This window comes from Gorilla gorilla, chromosome 18 (genome assembly GCF_029281585.2).
Source record: "Gorilla gorilla gorilla isolate KB3781 chromosome 18, NHGRI_mGorGor1-v2.1_pri, whole genome shotgun sequence".
Lineage (NCBI taxonomy): Eukaryota > Metazoa > Chordata > Mammalia > Primates > Hominidae > Gorilla > Gorilla gorilla.
In genome coordinates this window covers 7,269,884-7,292,651 of record NC_073242.2, presented here as the reverse complement: position 1 = coordinate 7,292,651, position 22,768 = coordinate 7,269,884, and the positions used below count along the sequence as shown (strand labels likewise).

Below are 22,768 nucleotides of genomic sequence, written 5' to 3'. Positions count from 1 at the left end.
CAGCTCCAGGCTCCCCACAGACCCTCCCAGAGAAAAACCTTGAGAACCCAGGACAGTGGACACTGCAGGGCATCCAGGTGGCACTTGGACACTCTGGGCACTGGGCTTGAGCTGACAGGAAGCTCCCAGGGTTGCAGTGGCTCCCACAGCCCTACAGGACCTACCTGCCCTCAGCTGGCTCTACTCGGGGTTCTTTCTCTCCTCTCCCTTGGGAGGTGTTTGCTGGCCCCAGGGACAGAGCATCTTAGAGGACAAAGGGCTACTATCCTGTACTCAGGTAAAAGGCCAGTGTCTTTGCCGTGACAATGTTTTAACCCCATGTCCCACAACCTGAGCAGGATGCAGTCATCACAGCCCAGTGCACTGCCCTTGGTCTGCGCCCCAGCCTGGTTGCGCCATCCCTCATGAATTAATTTCTGTTCATAATAAAGAAAGCATTAACCCAGGATGGGAAATTTCTCAGAACACCACACATCGGAATCACAAAGACTCGCAACAGCTGCACAGTCACGCTCAGCAGGCAGCAGACCGCCCCTTCCCCACCCTGGCCTGCTATGGAAGGTCAGCACTCGCCTTCTGCCTTCCACGAGGTGTGGGCCTGAACCACGGCATGTTGGCTCAGCCTCCGCTGGCTTCCCCGTCCCTCCCCGCAGGCTCCCAGTGCTGCCGCTTTCTGCGTTCTGCTTTGAGGAGAGATGCAAATGAAAAGAAGTTTGTCTAAAAAGCCACTTTCTCACCAGGGAGGTTAGCACACCCGCAGCCTGAGTCCCTGAGGACAATGAGAACTCATGTTCCCAATGAGGATTTAAACAAAGCCACAAGGCGAACTGCAACTGGACTCCAGTGTGCTGATGTTTCCAACAAGGGTCGCAATGAAAAGTAATCCCCCAATTCCCCAATTCCGAAGCCACCTCGGTCTCTCCCAAGTACAAAGGCCTTCTCAGCAGGGCCCCCTCCCTGTCCAAGGCTAGGGGGCCACAGAAAGGAAAAGGGAGGGCGCCCTCAGGGTCCAGGAAAACGACACACAGTGTAAAGTGGGCTGGTTGTGGTGGTATTTGCAAGGGATTTTCTTTTTACTTTTTTTTTTCTTTTAAAGAAATGAGACAGGGTCTCTCACTCTGTCACCCAGGCTGGAGTGCAGTGGCATAATCTTGGCTCACTGGAGCCTCCCAGGCTCAAGTGATCTTCCTGCCTCAACCTCCCAAGAAGCGGGGACCACAGGCATGCGCCACCAGGCCTGGCTAATTTTTTGTATTTTTTGTAGAGATGGAGTTTTGCCATGTTGCCCAGGCTGGTCTCGAACTCCTAAGCCCAACTGATCCGCCTGCCTTGGCCTCCCAAAGTGCTGGGATTACAGGCGTGAGCCACCATGCCAAGCCTCACTATGTATTTTCTACTGACCTTTCTTCTAGAGCACTAATCCTTTTTTCAGCTGATTCCAATCTGCTGGTAAATACACCTACTGGATTTTTTATTTCTTTTTTTTTTTTTTTTTGAGATGGAGTCTCGCTCTGTCGCCCAGGCTGGAGTGCAGTGGCAGATTCATAGCTCACTGCAGCCTCCACCTCCTAGGCGCTAGCAATACTCCCTCCTCAGTCTCTCAAGTAGCTGGTACCACAGGCATGTGCCACCATCCCCGGCTAATTTTGTAAAATCTTTATGTTTTTGAGACCCAGTCTCACTCTGTTGCCGAGGCTGGAGTGCAGGGGTGCAATCTTGGCTCACTGCAACCTCTGCCTCCCAGATTCAAGCAATTATCCTGCCTCAGCATCCTGAGTAGCTGGGATTACAGGTACCCGCCACCACACCTGGCTAATTTTTGTATTTTTAGTAGAGAGAAGGTTTTACCATGTTGGCCAGGCTGGTCTTGAACCCCTGACCTCAAGTGATCTGCCTGCCTCGGCCTCCCAAGGTGCTGCGATTACAGGTGTGAGCCACTGCACCCGGCCTAATTTTAAAAAATTTTTAGTAGAGACAAGGTCTTGCTATGTTGCCCAGGCTGGTCTCAAACTCTTCATCTCAGCCTCCCAAAGTGCTGGGATTACAGGTGTGAGCTACTGCACCGGGCTGAATTTTAAATTTCAGTTATTGTGCTTTTCTGTTTTAGAACTTCCATTATATTTTTTATGAATTCCAATTCTATGAAACAATCTATCATCTTATCTCTATTATTTAAAATAGCTGTGCTTGGCCGGGCACAGTGGCTGACGCCTATAATCCCAGCACTTTGGGAGGCCGAGGCGGGCAAATCACATCCTGGCTAACACGGTGAAACCCCATCTCTACTAAAAATACAAAAAAATTAGCCGGGCATGATGGCGGGCGCCTGTAGTCCCAGCTACTTGGGAGGCTGAGGCAGGAGAATGGCGTGAACCCGGATGGCAGAGCTTGCAGTGAGCCGAGATCGCGCCACTGCACTCCAGCCTGGGCCACAGAGCGAGACTCCATCTCAAAATAAATAAATAAAATAATAAAATAAATAAAACAGATGTGATTAACATACTAAAGTCCATGTCCAAAAACCGTATCTCAGTCTCCTGTGGGTCCATCACCTTTCTTCCCCTGGTCCCCTTTCCCAGTGTACCTGGTTGCCTTCAACTGAGTGTCAGGGACTGTGAGTGACAGAACGGCGGAGGCTCTGGACATGTCCCCCGACAGGGACATCTCACCCGCTCCGCTCCGTGGTGGGCAGCAGTGAGACAGTGAATCAGGAACTCCACCCACACTAAGCTCCTCTGCAGTCTTTGGAAAAAACAGCCCAGCTGTGGCTTGTCCTGGCGAGACAGGGTTGGTCCCCGATGACAGCCTGGGGTATTTCTTAGGGCCCTGCACCTGATAGGCCCCAACCTATTCCCTAACTCCACGAAACTGCCAAAAATCCCACTCTGCTTTTCAGCCACTTTCTGCTCCTCTGCCCTAAGCAGCTTCATCAGCAAATGGCTAGAGAGACCAGTGCCTAATGTCCGTCTCTCTTCTCTGGCTCCTTCGCTCAGGAGTCTTGGCCCCTCAGGTCCAGCCGCCTCGGCAGCCCCGAGCCCCTATCTTGGTCTCCCAGCCCCAGAATATTTCCTGCAGCTCTCTGGCTCCTCTGCCTCTCAGCAGCCGCCCATGCCCAGCTTCTCAGCATCCTGCCCAGCCAGTGCCCCAGGGAGAAGAGCCTGTGCGGGAGCAGGAAGTGGGGCTCACCTCCCCAAGCTTGCCTGTGTTGTGCTGCTGGGCGGCTCTCCAGGCCTTCAAGCTGGGGCCTTCTGAACGGTGGCTGGCTCCTCGGGTCCTGGGCAGGAGTGCTTCGCCGTGAGCTCTTCCACACCAGACGCAGAGCCTGGGGGACCTGGAATGAGTCATTGAAAAGGGGAGGGGCTGAGGACACGGACTGATAACCAGCCAGGCTGGTCCAACTAGCACGGCCACAAGGACAGCTTCCAGCCACAGATGTCCCATCCAGAGATGTGCCCGACAATGAGAGTGCCCCAGGGACACAAGGCCGTTTCCCTCTGCCCAGCCAAGCGTCCTCTAGGACAGAAGACCTCTGCATCCTCATTCCTCTATTCCTCTATTCCTCACCACGAATCACATCTCACTCACACTGTAGTTACCCTCTCCTGTTAGATGCAAGCCCCACGAGAGCTGGGCTCAGCCGGCAGCACCGAGAGCAGGGCCTGGGCCGTGGCAGGTGCTCACGGAGGACATGCTGGATGAAAGGTGTGTCAGAGGGGGCCTTCTGCTCCGGAGCCACAGTTTAAGAGCTCCACTCTCTCCAGCTGCTGGTTGCCCCTACTCAGTGTGAGCCCAACCAAGGCCTCTCTGAGGAAGGAGGGAGGGGACAGGCTTCTGTCCCATTTGGACTTCAGCCTCCACATCCCATGGCCTGGCAGGATGGTGGAGTAACCACGGGAGACACAGGAGTGCCCAAGGATGGCTCCTAATGGGAGGGCATGGCAGTCTGTGGACTAACGCACCTGTCAGAGCAGTGCTCAGAAGATGATGCTGCCAGATAGCAGAGAACTCAGAACCATTCCACGCAAAGAGGCCCCAAGCAAAAGGCTGAGAGTTGTTGGGCAAAAGATCCTGAGGGGCTGACGTGGGCCTGTCTCCACGGCCAGGAGGGACTCCCACCCCGAGTCCAGCAGGAACTTTGTGCTAGTCTGCACTAGTCCACAGTCATGGGGCCACTGCCAGTGCCATGATGCAGCCCCCACGACACAGCCGCCACCATGGCTATAGCCAGACCCTCGGGTCTGAGGCCAAGGCCAAGGCAGTGCTGTATTTCTTCCACCTCTGCCCACTCCTTTCCTGGGTGGGACGGCTGGGAAGGCTGGTTCCACAGTTCTCCCCAGGTCCCTGTGAGCCACTGGTCCCCGGCCCCTGCTCTCCTTCCAGCCCCCAGGCACCCTGAACTGTAGGGTGCAGGACACTGAGGCAATGTGGGCCTCCTGGTGGGCAGCTCCACCCAGGGTGTGGGAGGCCATGGGCCCCAAGCTCCCCTGGGGACTTCTCCCACTGCCCCACCCTCAGGAAGCCATGAGCTGTCACCTTCTCTGTAACCAAATTCTTCTCTGGGGGCCGGGACACGTGCAGAAAGCACTTCGTGTTTTCTCAGGGCACCTGTGGGGCTGAACTGCATGGAGAAGCCATTTCACAGGGAAGGAGTCACACAAAAGAGGCCTTCCCGCAGGGATGGCCTCCAGGACAGATGCTGCCCAAGCCTGTGGTCGGTGGAAGATGCTGTCCCTCACCCTGCCCCAGACTCCCCACCAGCCACTGAGGGGCTCCCCAGAGGGCCTGCCTGTGCTGGGCCCTTGAGCGGGGGTAGACAGAGGCTCTGCCTCCATTCTCCCTCCAAGGTCCCAGCCCTGTGAACAGGAAAGCACCTCAGGAGGAGAGCAGGCAAGGCGTCTACAAGCCTCAGCCTCCCCAGGAATCGCAGGGCTCTGGGGAGCAGCACTGGTTCTCACCTCTCACCACGTAAATGCGTCCACTCACCTTGCCAAGGCGGCTTCCTAAGCTCCTCCCCTGTGGCCCACATGGAGGGGTGGCTGCTGGTCAGGGCCACGCCCCCCACAGCGTGGAGCTGCAGCAGGGCCATGCTGGCCACCACTAGTCACCCCGCCACAGCTGCAGCTGTGGATGGGGCCTCACGCAGGAGCAGCAACAGCACCTGGGGGCTGGGGATGAGTCTAGCTTGGTGCTGATCCACCCAAACCCAGAGTGACCACATCCGAGTGGCCCTGTTGGGCCTGCTCCCCACTGTCCAAAGTCCACTGGAGTCACGGTGGAGCCATCGAGACAGGACAGTGGCTCTGCCCTTGCGAGCTCATGGGTGACGGGCTCCTGTCCTTGCTTGAGCCCATGAGGAGGTGCTGATCTTCGGAGGTGCCTGGGCCCAGGAGTGACAGCCACAGGAAGCTAGTGACATGCAACTTGCTGGGGAGGCCACCACCCAGGCTGGAGCTGCACCACTCAGCAAGCTTTTGCCATCTTGCTGTTCCCATTCATATTGTGGTCACTAAAAGAAGGAAAAGGGGAGTGTTACTCATGCCCATCAGCTCACCCAGCACCACCTATCCTGAAACTTCAGCAAACTCCTGACAGGCTGTTTTGTGTGTTCTCTGTTTATATACTCATGTAGGAAGCAGCAACAGGGAACCCTGAACACCTGGAAAACTGGACAACATACTTTTGCCTTCAGTTGGTGGAAAACAGTGCAGGACAGTGATTCCAAGATAAGGGAGACAAGAGAGCACATCCTATGACTGCACCAGGAGGCGGGTTCCAGGCTGCAGTGCAGGCAGGGAAACTCAGCCGGAACCTGCAGTCTATCTGAGTTGGGAAGACAGAGTTCAGAGCTCAGGGAGGCCAAGGCTGCTGCTATTTGCAGGGCAGAGTCCTGGGGAGGAGGCAGCTGCAGAGGCAGAGCCAGGATCTGCAGAGGGTCTCCTGGAGTCTTTAGCTAAAAACAGATCTGTGCCTGGGTGAGAAAAACTATATGAGAAGGCCCAGGAAAGAATCCTGAGGAAGTAGCAAACAAAACAATCCCCAGAGTTCACACAGGGAATATTTTGTGTTCCCACAAGCCACTGTGGAGAGATCTCCTAATTCATGGGGTATTGGGTAGACTCCGCAGAAGGGCATCACCCTTAGTAATAGAGCTAAGTCAACTGCAGACTAAAGCAGCACTGGACCCACTGAGAAGTTCAGAAGTCTCTAAAGGATCGCTGCTTCCAAGGGACTTAACTGCATTCCAGACCCAAACCCAACGTTATTCAAAGGAATTCAACAAAATTCACCAGCCAATAATTTATTTCATTTTTTGCAGAGACAGGGTCTTGCTATGTTGCCCAGGCTGGTCTTGAACTCCTGAGCTCAAATGATCCACCTGCCTCAGCCTCCCAAAGTGCTGGGATTACAGGCATGAGCCACCACACCTGGCCCAGCCAACAATTTGAAATTCACAATATTCACCATCCAATTTAAAAAATAACCAGGCCTATCAGTCAGGGTCCCACCAGGGGACAGAAACCACACGGTAGCTTAAACAAGGGAAGTTTAGCATAAGAATTATTAACTATTTACAGGGAGTTGACTAAGAGGGAACAAAAGAGAAATCTACAGAACATCCTAGAGTAAAGGGAGGTAACTAAGGGAAGGATTCAGACCTAGGAGAGGGTGTGGTCAGAAGTACGCACTAGATGATGAAGTTGACTGGGCTGTCCCAGGACAAAGCTAAGGGCCAAGAACCACTTGCGAGGACGCTAACACAGTGAGCTGGAAGGCTGCTTGAGGAGTGCTGGAAAGCTGGGGGGTTGGTGTGGGGGTGCTGTTGAACTCACCAGAAAGCTGCCAGGCGGCTAGCTGGGGTGCTATGGGACCTGCCTGAAAGCTGCCTGAGCACCCTATATGTCCCACATACCAGCTCATGTCACAGACAGGTGTAAGCAAAGCACAAAGAACCAAGAAATGCCCTTTCCTCTCAACGCTTTCCACTGACAAAGACCAGCATGGGGCAAGGGAGAAATGTTCCAGTATCACAAGTGGCAATGAAGGGTGGATTTAGAGTTGAGATGCAATAAACTGATAACTGCTATAACAGACATGCAAGAAAGAGAGGAAAATATGACCTATAACCATACACAGTCAATAGAAACTGACCTAGAAACGACAGAGATAAAGGAACTAGCAGACAAGGACAATAGTTCGGCATATATTTAAGAAGGTAAAGGGAAACACGAGCATGATGAGAACATGGAAGATATAGAAAGATCCAAATGGAACTTCCACAGACAGTAAAAACGATACCTGAAATGAAAAGATGCACTGGATGGGATTAACATCAAATAAACACTGAAAGAGAAAAGATCCATGAATTTGAAGACATAGCAATTGAAACTACTCAAATAAGGCAAAGAGAAAAAAATTATTGGACACTATCAAGCTGTCTAATGTGCACATACTTGGAAGTCCTAGAAGAAAAAGAAAGAGGAGACAGAAATATTTGAAGAAATAAGCAAAATTTCCCAAATATGATGAAAACTATCAATACACACATCCAAGAAAGTCAATAAAACCCAAACAGAGGCCAGGCGTGGTGGCTCACGTCTGTAATCCCAGCACTTTGGGAGGCCGAGGCGGGTGGATCACGAGGTCAGGAGAACGAGACCATCCTGGATAACACGGTGAAACACCGTTTCTACTAAAAAATACAAAAAATTAGCTGAGTGTGGTGGCGGGCGCCTGTAGTCCCAGCTACTCGGGAGGCTGAGGCAGGAGAATGGCGTGAACCCTGGAGGTGGAGCTTGCAGTGAGCCGAGATTGCGCCACTGTATTCCAGCCTGGGCGATGGAGCGAGACTCCGTCTCAAAAAAAAAAAAAAAGAAAAGAAAAACCCAAACAAAATAAACCTCAAGAAAACTGCACCAAGACACATCATAATCAAGTTGTAGAAAACCAGTGTTAAATTAAAAAGTCTTAAAAGCAGTTAAGCTAAAAAGCATATTATGTACTGATAAATATAGGTAAGAATGACATGATACTTCTGCTGTAAGCGGAAAGACAACATCTTTAAAGTACTGGGAAAACACACACACACACACACACACACACACACACACTCACAAAAACCAGTCAACTGGAATTATTTTTATCTACCAAAAATATCATTAAAAAATGAAGGCAAAGGACTTTCATTCTTCAGTCAGGCATGTCAGGAGCTTAGAAGTTGTCACTACCATCCTTACAAGAAAAAATACTGAACTGGCAAACAACCCCTTTTAGCTGCATCAGAGAACTGAAGTTACAGGGCAAATGACTGCCCCCGACACTGGAGACAGGTCAACAGGGTGAACTGGAGCTTACCTCAGCAGGAGCCCAGGAGTGGAAACAAGGGTAGGAAAATTTACACAGCAATTCATGAACTGCTGGAGACTCAATGTAGACTTTACCTCCATGAGCCCTACCAGGTTCTCACAGTCAAGATCAGAGAAAGATCCTCTCATACTTCTGGCGGGGGAGGGGGAAAGCAGCCATGTGGACTATGTCTAGAGCTTTCCGTTCTTAACAAGGCCTGTCCTCAAAGGAAACTATTTTACAAGAGCCTAACTTAATTAGGTTTTTATAAGATCCTCATCAGCCTAAGGGAAAGGCTGACCCAACTTAAGCACCCCTAAGCCTTCCACAGGCAAGAAAGAAAGGGCCCAACTCCAGCCCCCTCTCCCTTCCTGTTTCACCTAAGGAGGCAAAAACCCCAAACTGAGAAGTGCTGGTAAAAGTCACAGGCCAGGGGCACAGGCTCACAAAAAGACTGAGACCTAGTCACAGGACTTAGGACACTTCCCCTCCTTCCCACCACATGAATAGGGCTCCTATATAATAACAGGAGAATAGAACGGAAAAACCTGCATATCTCAGACTTTATTTAAGAAGTCTCGAGGGAAACCCAAGGAAGGAAAAACAGACACAGAAGGAAATTTTAGTTCTGACACCTATAGTTACAGCAAACAGTAGACAGAGCCTAATGCCTAGCCAGATAAACTAAAAAACTCACACCAAAGGCTGATTTTCCTCAGTTACTTCCTTTCCTTTTTTTTTTTTTTTTTTTTTTTGAGATGGAGTCTCATTCTGTCACCCAGGCTGGAGTGCACTGGCTCAATCTCTACTCACTGCAACCTCTGCCTCCTGGGTTCAAGCGATTCTCCTGCCTCAGCCTCCCAAGTAGCTGGGATTACAGGCGCCTGCCACCATGCCCAGCTAACTTTTGTATTTTTAGTAGAGACAGGCTTTCGCCATGTTGATCAGGCTGGTCTCGAACTGCTGACCTCAAGTGATCAGCCTGCGTTGGCCTTCCAAAGTGCTGGGATTACAGGCATGAGCCACTGTGCCTGGCCTATTTTTTTTTCTTTTTTTCCCCAGACAGAGTCTCACTCTGTTGCCCAGGCTGGAGTACTGTGGCATGATCTTGGCTCACTGCAACCTGCACCTCCCGGGTTCAAGCAATTCTTGTGCCTCAGCCTCCTGAGTAGCTGGGATTACAGGCGTGTGCCACCATGCCCAGCTAGTTTTTCTATTTTTAGTAGAGATGGGGTCTCTACGTTGCCCAGGCTGGTCTTGAACTCCTGGGCTCAAGCGATCCTCCCCGCTCAGCCTCCCAAAGTGTTGGGATTACAGGCGTGAGCCACCGTGCCCGGCCTTCTCAGTTCCTTTTAACAAGTACATCAAGTCTGGTTTTCAACAAAAAAATTACAAGGCATACTACGATTAAAAAGCAGACTTTGAAGAGATATAGCAAGCATCAAAACCAGACTCAGAAAGAGCAGAGATGTTAGAATTATCACAGTTAACAACTCTGATTTAAAACAGCTATGATTAATATGCTAAGGGCTCTAATGGAAAAAGTAGATGATATGCTAAAACAGATGGGTAATTTCAGCAGAGATAAAAACTCAAAGAATCAAAAGGAAATGCTAGAAACAAACAAAAAAAAAAACTGTAAGAAAAGTGAAGAATGCCTTTGATGGATTCATCAATTAGATACAGTCAAAGGAAAGAATCAATGAGCTTGAAAAAAAATGTCAGTAGCAACTTCCCAAACTGAAATGCAGAGAGAAAAGAATGAACAAGATGGAACAGAATATCCAAGAACTGTGGGACAATTAGAAAGGCATAAATATGCATAATGGGAATCCAGAAGATGATGACAGGCAGAAATGAGCAGAAAAAATATATGAAACAATAATGAACTGAGAATTTTCCAAAATTGATGACAGATGCCAAACACAGATCTGGGGAGCTCACAGAATACCAGGTAGGATAAATAGCAAAAAACAAAAACAGAACAAAACTACATGTAAGCATACAATAAACTACAGAAAATCAAAGACAAAGAGAAAATCTTGAGAGAAGCCACAGGGAAATAAATTCCTTTCCTATAAAGGAGTAAGGATAAGAATTACATCAGACTTCTTTGAGAAATTATTGAAGGAAAAACAGTAGAGGGAATATTTATAGTGTTGTAAGGAAAAAAAAAAACCATACTAACCTAAAAATCTGTATCCAGTAAAATTACCCTTCAAAAGAGAAGAGACTTTCTCAGAAGAATAAAAATTAACAGAATCTGTCATCAGTAGACCTGCCTTGCAAAAAATATTAAGAAGTGTTTGAGAAAGAAGGAAAATAATACAGGTCAGAAATAAAGACCTATAAAGGAACAGCATTAGAGAATAAATAAGTGAAGGCAAAATATTTTACTTTTCTTACTCTTTTTTTTTTCTTTTTTTTTTTTTTTGAGACAGAGTCTGGCTCTGTCACCCAGGCTGGGGTGCAATGGTGTGATCTTGGCTCACTGCAACCTCTGCCTCCCAGGTTCAAGCAATTCTCCTGCCTCAGCCTCCTGAGTAGCTGGGATTATAGGCACACGCCACCACGCACAGCTAATTTTTTTATTTTTAGTAGAGATGGGGTTTCACCATGTTGGCCAGGCTGGTCTTGAACTCCTGACCTCAAGCGATCCATCTGCCTCAGCCTCCCAAAGTGCTGGGATTACAGGCAAGAGCCACCACGCCCGGTCTACTTTTCTTATTCTTAACTGATAACAGTTTGTTCAAGGTAATAACAGCAACAGCTAGGCATGGTGGTGCATGCCTCTAGACCCAGTTACTCAAGAGGCTGAGGCAGGAGAGCTTTAGTCCAGGAGTTCTGGGCTATTTGGACTGAGTGTCTGCACTAAGTTTGGCATCAAAATGGTGACCTCCCCTCCTTAAGGACCACCAGGTTGCCTAAGGAGGGGTGAATAAGCCCAGGTCAGAAATGAAGCAGGTCAAAACTCCTGTACTGATCAGTAATGGGATTGCACTTGTGAATAGCCACTGCACTCTAGCCTGGGCCACATAGTAACACTCTGACTCTATTATTAATATTTTTAAAAGCTGGGTACAGTGGCTCACACCTGTTAATCCCAACACTTTGGGAGGCTGAGGCGGGAGGACTTCTTAAGACCAGGAGTTCAAGACCAGCCTGGGCAACATAGCGAGACCCTGTCTCTACTAGAAATTAAAAAAAAAAATTATCTAGGCATGGTGGTGCACACCTGTCGTCTCAGCTACTTGCGGGGCTGAAGCAGGAGGATCATTTGAGCCCTGGAGTTCAAGGGTGTGGTGTGTATGATCGCACCACTATATTCCAGCCTGGACAACAGACCAAGACCCTGTCTCGGCCAGGCACAGTGGCTCATGCCTGTAATCCCAGCACTTTGGGAGGCCGAGGTGGGCAGATCGCGAGGTCAGGAGTTTGAGACCAGCCTGGCTAATACAGTGAAACCCCATCTCTACTAAAACTACAAAAAATGAGCCGGGCATGGTGGCGGGCACCTGTAGTCCCAGCTACTCAGGAGGCTGAGGCAGGAGAATGGCGCGAAGCTGGGAGGTGGAGCTTCCGGTGAGCCCAGATTGCACCACTGCACTCCAGCCTGGGTGACAGAGCGAAACTCCATCTCAAAAAACAAACAAACAAACAAAAAAACCCTGTCTCGACAACAAAAACAAAAACAAACCTGCAACAATGTATTCAATGATTGGGTCAATAATCATCCTTACTGTCCCTTATGATATTGCTGTCAATAATTTCACTTATGGCCGGGTGCGGTGGCTCACGCCTGTAATCCCAGCACTTTGGGAGGCCAAGACGGGCGGATCACGAGGTCAGGAGATCGAGACCATCCTGGCTAACATGGTAAAACCCCGCCTCTACTAAAAATACAAAAAAAATTAGCCAGGCGTGGTGGTGGGCACCTGTAGCCCCAGCTACTTGGGAGATTGAGGTAGGAGAATGGTGTGAATCCAGAACCCAAAGCTTGCAGTGAGCCGAGATCGAGCCACCGCACTCCAGCCTGGGCGACAGAGCGAGACTCCGTCTTAAAAAAATAATAATAATAATTTCACTTTTGAATAAGTGAAATTAATGACAGCAATATCATAAGGGACAGTTAAGGATGAACTGAGAATACTCTGTTAGAGGGAACTTGTACAACCCATGAAGTGGTATAGCATCAGCTGAAAGTGGAATTGGATTAGTTGTAACTGTAAATACCAAACTCAAGGGCAAAGACTTTTTTTTTTTTTTTTTTTTTCTCTTGAGATGGAGTCTCACTCTTGTCAACCAGGCTAGAGTGCAATGGCACCATCTCGGCTCATTGCAACCTCCACCTCCCGGGTTCAAGCCATTCTCCTGCCTCAGCCTCCCGAGTAGCTGGGATTACAGGCGTCCACCACCAGGCCCGGCTAATTTTTTGTATTTTTAGTAGAGACGGGGTTTCACCATGTTAGCAAGGCTGGTCTCAAACTCCTGACCTCAGGTGATCCACCCACCTTGGCCTCCCAAAGTGCTGGGATTACAGGCATGGGCCACTGCGCCCAGCCAAGACTTTTTAAAAGTATATAATAAGAAGCATAATTGGCATGCTAAGAGAGGAAAAAATGTAATCATATAAAATGTTCAATTAAAGCCAGAGAAAGCAGAAAAAGAGTGGAAGACCAAAATAAAAAGAAAAGGGAAGAATAAAAGCAACAGAAAACAGTAATAAATATGGCAGATATTAATCTAACTGTACCAGTAATCACTTTAAATGTCAATGTTCTAAATACATCAAATAAGAAATAGAAAATGTCAGAATATATTCAAAAATAAGACCCAAGCACGTGTTGGGTCAAAAATGAACAGAAATAAAGACCTTCTCAGAAGAACCAAAATTAAGGGAATTTGTCATCAGTAAATCCACCTTGCAAAAAATGTTAAAAGAAGACCCAGGAAACTCACTTTAAATATAAAAACACAGGTAGATTACAATTAAAGAGATGAGGCTGGGCACAGTTGCTCACTCCTGTAATACCAGCACTTTGGGAGTCTGAGGCGGGCGGATCACCTGAGGTCAGGATTGCAAGACCAGCCTGGACAACATGGTAAAACCCCGTCTTTACTAAAAATACAAAAATTACCCAGGCATGGTGGCAGATGCCTATAATCTCAGCTACTTAGGAGGGTGAGGCAGGAGAATTGCTTTAACCCAGGAGATGGAGGTTGCAGTGAGCTGAGATCAAGCTACTGCACTCCAGCCTGGGCAACAAGAGTGAAACTCTTGTCTTTAAAAAAAAAAAATAAAAAGAGAAAAAATTAAAGAGATGGAAAAAGACATACCAGGAATCAAAAAGAAAGTCCCAGTAGCTATACTAATTTCAGGCAGAGCAGACTTCAGAGCAAGGAAAATTATCAGGGATAGAAAAAGGACATTACAAAATTATAAAGGAGTATTTCTCTAAGATGAGGTAACAAACCTTATGTGTATACACCTAACAACAGAGCATCAAAATCCTCAAAGCAAAAACTAAGAACTGCAAGGAAAAGCAGATGAATTCACTATTATAGTTGGAAACTTCAACATCAATCTATCAAAGTGGACAGATCCAGCAGGCAGAAAATCAGTAAGGACATAATGAACTCAACAGCACCATCAAGCAACCAGACAGAATTGACATCTATAGAGCACTTCATCCAACAGCTGCAGGATACACATTCCTCTAAAGCTCACATGGAACATTCACCAAGATAGATCACATCCGGGTCCATAAAACACACCTTAGCAGATTAATGCATTTAAACAATTATGAGTTTATGTTTTGGGACACACAGTATATAATAATGTAATTTTGTGACAACTGAAAGGGGTGGAGATGAAGCTATAAAGAAGCAGAATTTTTGCATGTTACTGAAATTACGCTGCTATAAATTCAAATTACAATGTTACACAAAATAAAATGAGAAAATAGTTAAACATGTTACTACAAAAAGAAAAAAGAAAACCTACAAAACTCCAGCTAAACACAAAAGAAGACAATAATGCAGGTAATTAGAGATTTTAAAATCCATGGCCGGGTACAGTGGCTCATGCCTGTAATCTCAGCACTTTGAGAGGCCGAGGTGGGTGGATCACCTGAGGTCAGGAGTTCAAGACCAGCCTGGCCAACATGGCAAAACCCCATCTCTACTAAAAACACAAAAAGTAGCCGGGCATGGCAGTGCGTGCCTATAATCCCACTACTAGGTGGCTGAGGCAGGACGATCCCTTGAACCTGGGAGGTGGAGGTTGCAGTGACCTGAGATCATGCCACTGCACTCCAGCCTGGGCAACAGAGCGAGACTCCGTCTCAATTTAAAAACAAAACAAAACAAAAAAAACCTATAAGGTGGCTGGGCACAGTGGCTCACACCTGTAATCTCAGCACTTTGGGAGGCCGAGGCAGGTGGATCACCTGAGGTTAGTAGTTCGAGACCAGCCTGACCAATATGGTGAAACCCTTTCTCTACTAAAAATACAAAAATTAGCTGGGTGTGGCGGGGGGCACTTGTAGTCCCAGCTACTAGGGAGGCTGAGGCAGGAAAATTCCTTGAATCTGGGAGGCAGAGGTTGGTTGCAGTGAGTCAAGATTGCCACTGCACTCCAGCCTGGGCAACAGACCAAGACTCTGTCTCAAAAACAAAACAAACAAAAAAACCCAAAAAATTAGCTGGGTGTGATGGCATGTGCCTGTAGTCCCAGCTACTTGGGAAGCTGAGGCAGGAGAATCGATTGAACTCAGGAGGCGGAGGTTGCAGTGAGCCAAGATTGCAGCACTGCACTCCAGCCTGGGTGACAGCAAAACTCCATCTCTAAAAAAATAAATAAATAAAATCCTATAAGGTATATAGAAAAGAAACAGCAAAATGACATAAGTCTTTCCTGATCAGTAACTAAGTGTAAATGGATTAAACTCTCCAATCAGAAGATAGAGATTAGCAACGTGGAAAAAAACTACATTACCCAATTATATGCCATCTATAAGAAACTTACTTTTTTATTTTTACTTTTATTTTTAGAGAGACAGGGTCTCTCTATGTTGCTCAGGTTAGATTTGAACTCCTGGGCTTAAGCAATCCTCCTGCCTCAGCCTCCCAAGTAACTGGGACTACAAAAAAGAATCACTTTAGATCCAAAGACACAACTAGATGGAAAGTCAAAGGATGGAAAAACATATTCCATGCAAACAGTAACCAAAAGAGAGCAGGGCTCTATTACTATAAGACAAAAGAGACTTTAAATTTAAAAAAAAGATTAAAAAAGGACATTATATAAAGGTTCAATACAGCAAGAAGATAAAATTATAAACAGATTACAACTAATAAGAAGATAAAATTATAAACAGATTACAACTAATAACAGACCATCAAAATATATAAAGCAAAACTGACAGAATTAAAGGGAGAAATAGCCAGAAACAGTGGCTCATGCCCGTAATCCCAGACTTTGGGAGACTGAGGTGGGCAGATGTCTGAGCTTTGGAGTTCAAGGCCAACCTGGGGAACATGGAGAAAACCTGTCTCTACAAAAAAGTACAAAAATTAGCCAGGTGTGGTGGCATGTGCCTGTGGTCCCAGCTACTTGGGGCGCCAAGGTGGGAAGATCGTTTTGACCCTGGGAGGTTGAGGCTGCAGTGAGCTGTGATCACGCAACTGCACTCCAGTCTGGGTAACAAAGTGAGACCCCGTCTCAAAAACAACAACAAAAACAACAAAAAACAAAACAACAACAAACACACACACACAACAAAAAACAAACAAGGGCTGGGCATGGTGGCTCACGCCTGCAAGCCAGCACTTTGGGAGGCCGAGGTGGGCAGATCACCTGAGGTTAGGATTTTGAGACCAGTCTGGCCAACATGGTAAAACCTCATCTCCACTAAAATAAAAATACAAAAATTAGCCGCGCATGGTGGCGGGTGCCTGTAGCCCCAGCTACTTGGGAGGCTGAAGCAGGAGAATCGCTTGAACCTGGGAAGCGGAGGTTGCAGTGAGCCAAGGTTGTGCCACTACACTCCAGCCTGGACAACAGAGCAAGACTCTGCTTTAAAAACAAACAAACAAATTAAAAAACCCCTACCAAGACTAAATCACAAACAGAAAATCTGAAGAGACCTGTAACTAGTAAGCAGATTTAATCAGTAATCAAAAATCTCCTAAGAAAAGTCCTGGACCTGAAGGCTTCACTGATTAATTCTACCAAACATTTAAACAACAACTAGTAGTACCAACCCTTCTCAAAACTTTTCCAAAAAAGTGGAGAGTAAGAAATACTTCCTAAATCATTCTAACAGGCCAGTATTACCCTCATATCAGAACCAGGCATTCAATAAAAGAAAACCACAGACTAATATCCCTTATGCACAATGATGCAAAAATCCTCTACAAATAGTAGCAAACTGTATTCAGTAGCATTTTAGAAGGATTATACACCACAAACAAGTGGGATTTATTCCTGAAATGCATAGATGGTCCAACCTACAAAATTCAATGTAACATACCACATTAATGGAATAATGGGAAACATATCACATCATCTCAATTGCTGCAGCAAAGGCATGTGACAAAACGTAACACCCTCTCAAAATGAAAACATTCAACAAACTAAACGTACAAGGGAAATATCTCAACATAAAGCCATATTTGAAAAGCCTACATTGTTAAACCTGAGAAAGCTTATTACAATTTTTTTTTTTTTTTTTTTTTGAGACGTAGTCTTGCTCTGTCGCTCAGGCTGGTGTGCAGTGGCGCAATCTCGGCTCACTGCAATCTCCGCCTCCAGAGTTTAAGCAATTCTTCTGCCTCAGCTTCCCAAGTAGCTGGGATTACAGGTGCCCACCATCACACCCGGCAAATGTTTGTATTTTTAGTAGAGACGGGGTTTCACCATGTTGGCCAGGCTAGTCTGAAACTCCTCGTGATCCGCCCGCCTCGGTTTCCCAAAGTGCTGGGATTACAGGCGTGAGCCACTGCGCCCAGCCTAAAAGTTTTTAAAGAAAAAAAAAAAACAGAGCCAGGCACGGTGGCTCACGCCTGTAATCCCAGCACTTTGGGAGGCTGAGGCGGGCGGATCACGAGGTCAGGAGATCGAGACCATCCTGGCTAACACGGTGAAACCCCGTCTCTACTAAAAATACAAAAAAATTAGCCGGGCGTGGTGGCGGGCGCCTATAGTCCCAGCTACTCGGAAGGCTGAGGCAGGAGAATGGCGTGAACCCGGGAGGAGGAGCTTTGCAGTGAGCCGAGATTGCGCCACTGCACTCCAGCCTGGGCGACACAGCGAGATTCCATCTCAAAAAAAAAAAAAAAAAAGAAAAAAACAGAAATGCACATTGAATGAACATCATACTCAATAGTGAATGACTAAAAAATTTTCTTCTAAGATGAGAACATTCACCTTTACCACTACTATTTAACCTAGTACTGGAAGTTCTAGCCATAGCAATTAAGAAAAAAATATATATCCAAATTGGAAAGAAAGAAGTAAAATTAATTCACAGATTTAATATGATATGTAAAAAACTAGGCCTAAACATTACACACAAAAAATAATTACAATAAGAGAATCAGCAAAGCAGCAGGATACAAAGTCAGCACACAAAAATCATTTGCATTTCTATATACTAACACTGAACAATTTGAGAAGGAAATTATAAAAACAATTCCACTTACAATAGCATTAAAAAGAATAAAATACTTAGGAATTTTAACCAAGGAGGTAAAAGATTCATACAATGAAAACTACAAAACATTGCTGAAAGAAATTAATGAAGATATAAGTAAGGAAAAACTCCACACTTTCATGGATTGGACGATATTGTTAAGACAAGATATTTTAATATTGTTAAGATGTCAGTACTCCCAAAAGTGAGCTACCGATTCATATGTAAACTGAAGCAAAATCCCAATGACTTTTTTTTTTTTTTGCCGAAATAGAAAATACATGCTGAAATTCATATGGAATCTCCACGGACCCCAGATAGCCAACACCATGTTGAAAAAGAAAAACAGATTCAGGATTCACACTTCCTGATTTCAAAACTTACTAACAAACTGCAGTGATCACAACAATGTGGTACTGGCAGGAAGACAGACATACAGACTATTGGAATAGAGTTGACAGCCCAGAAATAAATCCTGGCATATATGGTCAAATGATTTTGACAAGGATGCCAAGACCATTCAACGGGGAAAAGACAGTCTTTTTAATAAATGTTGCTGAGAAAACTGGATATCCACATGCAAAAGAACATGGATATCATATCAAAGGCATAGGAAACAAAAGAAAACACAGACAAGCCAGGTGCACTGGCTCATGTAACACTTCGGGAGACTGAGGTGGAATGATCACTTGAGCCCAGGAGTTCCAGACCGGCCTGAGCAACATAGTGAGGCCTTGTCTCTATAAAAAAATAAAAAATAAAATTAGCCAGCCAAGGTGGCACACACCTATAGTCCCATACTCGGGAGGCTTAGGTGGGAGGATGGCTTGAGCTAGAGTTCAACGCTGCAGTGAGCCATGATCATGCCACTGCACTCCAGCCAGAGTGACAGAGCAAGACCACCCTATCGAAAAAAAAAAAAAAAAAGATATGTCATGCAAACACTAATCAAAAGACAGCTGGAGTGGCTATATTAATGTCAAACAAGCAAAGTAGACTTCATAGCAAAGAAAATTACCAGTGATAAAGAGGGCTGGGTGCAGTGGCTCATGCCTGTAGTCTCAGCACTTGGCCAACATGGGAGGATCACTTGAGGCTAGGAGTTTCAGACCAGCATGGGCAACATAGGAAGACCCTGTCTCTACCAAAAAAAAAAAAAAAAAAAAAAAAAAAATTTAGATAAGCATGGTGGCATGTGCCTGTGGTCCCAGCTCCTCAGAAGACGGAGGTAGGAGAATCACTGGAGCTCAGAAGTTCAAAGCTGCAGTGAGTTTTGATCACATCACTGCACTCCAGCCTGGGTGACATAGCAAGACCCTGTCTCTAAAAAACATAAAATAAATAAAAGAGGGCTATTACATAATGATAAAAAAGGTCAGTTCATCAAGACAGCATAATCCTAAGTGTATACGCATCTAACAAAAGAGATTCAAAATACATGAAACAAAAACTGACATATGAAGAACAGACAAATCCACTATCAGAGTTGGAGACTTCAACACTTCTCAATACACGGAACCAGTAGACAGAAAATCAGCAACCTGAACACCACCATCAACCAACTGGATCTAACTGACATCTAGAGGACACTCCACCTAACAACAGAAAAATATATAGTGTTTTCAAGTGTTCAAGCTTGGAGCATTCAAGACGGACTATATTCTAAGCCATAAAAGTCACAAAACAAATTTTTAAAAATTGAAATCATATAAAGTATGATCTCTGACCATAATGGAATTAAACTAGAAACCAGTAACAGAAAAATGAGGGAACTCTCCAAACACTTGATATTAAGCAACATACTTCTAAATAACCATGGCTCAAACAGGAAGTCCTTACCACACTAGCTGTTGTCTAGCAGTTATCTTCATTTTGTTCATGCTGCTGAGTTTAGTGATCGCTCACTGTGGTTTAATTTGCATTTTCTTTGACTAAATAAGTTGAACACTTCTTCATATACCTGTTGGCCACTCAAGTCTCTTGCCTGTTTTTCTATTCTTTTTTTTTTTTTTTAGGATTTCTTTAGATATTAATCCTTTGTCATTGTGCATATGATACTAGTCCTGTGCACATCAAACACATCTTCTAGTCTGTGATATCTTTACACCCTTTTTGAGCCAGGGTCTTGCTCTGCTGCCCAGGCTGGAGTACAGTGGCAGAATCATGGCTCACTATAGCCTTGGCTTCTCAGGCTCAAGTGATCTTCCCACCTCAGCTTCCAGAGTAGCTGGGACTACAGGCGCATGCCCCGACACCCGGCTAATTTTTTAATTTTTTGTTCAGACAGGGTCCCACTATTTTGCTCAGTCTGATCTCAAACTCCTGGGCTCAAGCGATCCTTCTGCCTCGGCCTCCTGAAGTGTTGGGATTACAGGCACGAGCCACCATGCCCAGCCCTTTACACCCTCTTAATGGTGCCTTATAAAGGTTCTTAATTTTAATGTCATATAATTTGTCACTTCTTTATGGTTAGTGGTTTGTGTCCCTGTTTAAGAATTTTTTGCCTACCCCAAAGTCATGAAGATTCCCTCCTATGCCTTTTTTAGCACCTTTATTCTATATTGGCTGTTTCATTTATTTATTTATTTTTTGACACAGGATCTTGCTCTGTTGCCCAGGCTGGAGTGCAGAAAGGCGATTATGATTCACTGCAGCCTCGACCTCCTGGGCTCAAGCGATCCCATTTCAGCCTACTGAGTAGCTGGGAGTAGAGGTATGTGCTACCATGCTGGCTAATTTTATTTAAACAATTTTTTTTTGCAGCGATGGGTCTCACTACACAGCCCAGGCTGGCCTTGAACCACTGGGCTCAGGCAATTCTCCCTTCTCAGTCTCCCAAGTTTCAGAGACTACAAGAATATACCACCATGCCTAGCCCCATTAGTTTGTTTTATTGTTTTTTGTTTTGGAGACAGAGTCTCACTCTGTTGCCCAGGCTGGAATGCAGTGGTACGATCTCCGCTCACTGTAACCCCTGCCTCCAGGGCTCAAGCAATTCTCCTGCCTCAGCCTCCCAAGTAGCTGGGATTACAGGCATGCACCACCACACCTGGCTAACTTTTGTATTTTAGTAGAGACGGGGTTTCACCATGTTGGCCAGGCTGGTCTTGAACTCCTAACCTCAGGTGATCCGCCCGCCTAGGCCTCCCAAAGTGCTGGGATTACAGGAGTGAGCCACTGCCCCCGGCCCCCATTAAGTTTTAATAAGAAAAACTGCAGGCTGGGCATGGTGGCTCACACCTGTAATCTCAGACTGTGAGAGGCTGGGGCAAGCAAATCACTTGAGCCCAGTTCGAGATCAGCCTGGGCAACATGGCAAAACCCTATCTCTACTAAAAATAAAAAATAAAATAAAAAAAATTAGCCAGGCGTGCTGGAACAAACCTATATTCTCAGCTACAGAAATAGAATACAGGCTGAGGTGGGAGGACTGTTTGAGCCTGGGAGGCAGAGGTTGCAGTGACCCAAGTTCCCACTACTGCACTCCAGCCTGGGTGACGACAAAGTAAGACTCCATCTCAAAAAACAAGAAAAGAAAAATTGATTGCAAAAAAATTGTTACACAATGTTTGCTGGTTTGGGCCACCACTGGGAATGGCTTTGCCTGTCTAGATGTTCGGATGCTGAGCACAGTCCTCCCAGCTGGACTGCTCCAGGTATAGTACACAGCGGCTGCTAGATTCAGGGTCTTATGGGAACAGCTTCAGCCACTGCGAACTCAGCCAGGGGCGGCAAGGGCATTCTGAAGGTTTAGAGCTCGGCATAAGGGACACTAACCCAGTGCCTAGAGCACCACCAGGTGCCTTATGCAGCTGGCCAATAACAATTTTAATGTAAAAATAAAAACTCTAGAAGAAAACATGCAGAAAATTACTTTATAATCTCAAAGTAGAGAAGGCCTTGCTAACCAAGGACACAAAAGCCACTGACTTTTTTTTTTTTTTTTTTTTTTTGAGACAGAGTCTCACTCTGTCGCCCAGGCTGGAATGCACTGGCGCAGTCTAGGGTCACTGAAACCTCTGTCTCCCGGGTTCAAGCGATTCTCCTGCCTCAGCTTCCTGGGATTACAGGCGTGCACTACCATGCCCAGCTGATTTTTGTATTTTTAGTAGAGACACGGTTTCACCATGTTGGCCAGGCTGGTCTTGCACTCAAGTGATCCGCCTGCCTTGGCCTCCCAAAGTGCTGGGATTACAGGTAGTGAGCCACCGCACCTGGCCTCCATACTGTTTTCTATACATAGGTTATACTAATTTACAGTCCCATCAACAGCATATAAACATTTCCTTTTCTGTGCATCCATGCCAACATCTGTTGTTTTTTGACTTTTTAATAATAGCCATTCTGACCAGTGTAAGATGGTATCTCACTGTGGTTTTGATTTGCATTTCTCCGATGATTACTGATGTGAGCACTTTTTCATGTTTCTTTGCCGCTTGTATGTCTTCACTTGAGAAGTATGTGTTCTTGTCCTTTGCCTACTTTCTCTCTAATTCCTGGCCTCAAGTGATCCTCCTGCCTCAGCATCCCAAAGTCCTGGGATTACAGGTGTTAGCCACCACGCCCAGCCTTTGCTCACTTACTAATGGGTTTTTTTTTTTTCTTATTGAGATCCTTGGAGATACTAGGTATTAGTCCTTTGCCAGAGGCTTAATTTGCAAATATTTTCTCCCACTCTACAGGCTATTTACTCTGTTATTTCTTTTGCTGCGTAGAAGTGTTTTCATTTA

At 46.1% G+C, this 22,768-nt stretch overlaps 1 protein-coding gene across 5 annotated transcripts in view; it reads right to left on the bottom strand.

Annotated features, from left to right (window-relative positions):
- DNASE1 (deoxyribonuclease 1) overlaps window positions 1-22,768 on the bottom strand; it is a 51,142-nt gene that overhangs the window by 16,522 nt on the left and 11,852 nt on the right. For all 5 annotated transcript variants that reach the window (XM_063699969.1, XM_055365145.2, XM_063699970.1 and 2 more), the window contains exons 2-3: window positions 4,984-5,506; window positions 3,187-3,331 (exon numbers count right to left, since the gene is read on the bottom strand). The gene's annotated coding sequence lies outside the window, so the exon portion shown is untranslated. The remainder of the gene's footprint in view (window positions 1-3,186; window positions 3,332-4,983; window positions 5,507-22,768) is intronic.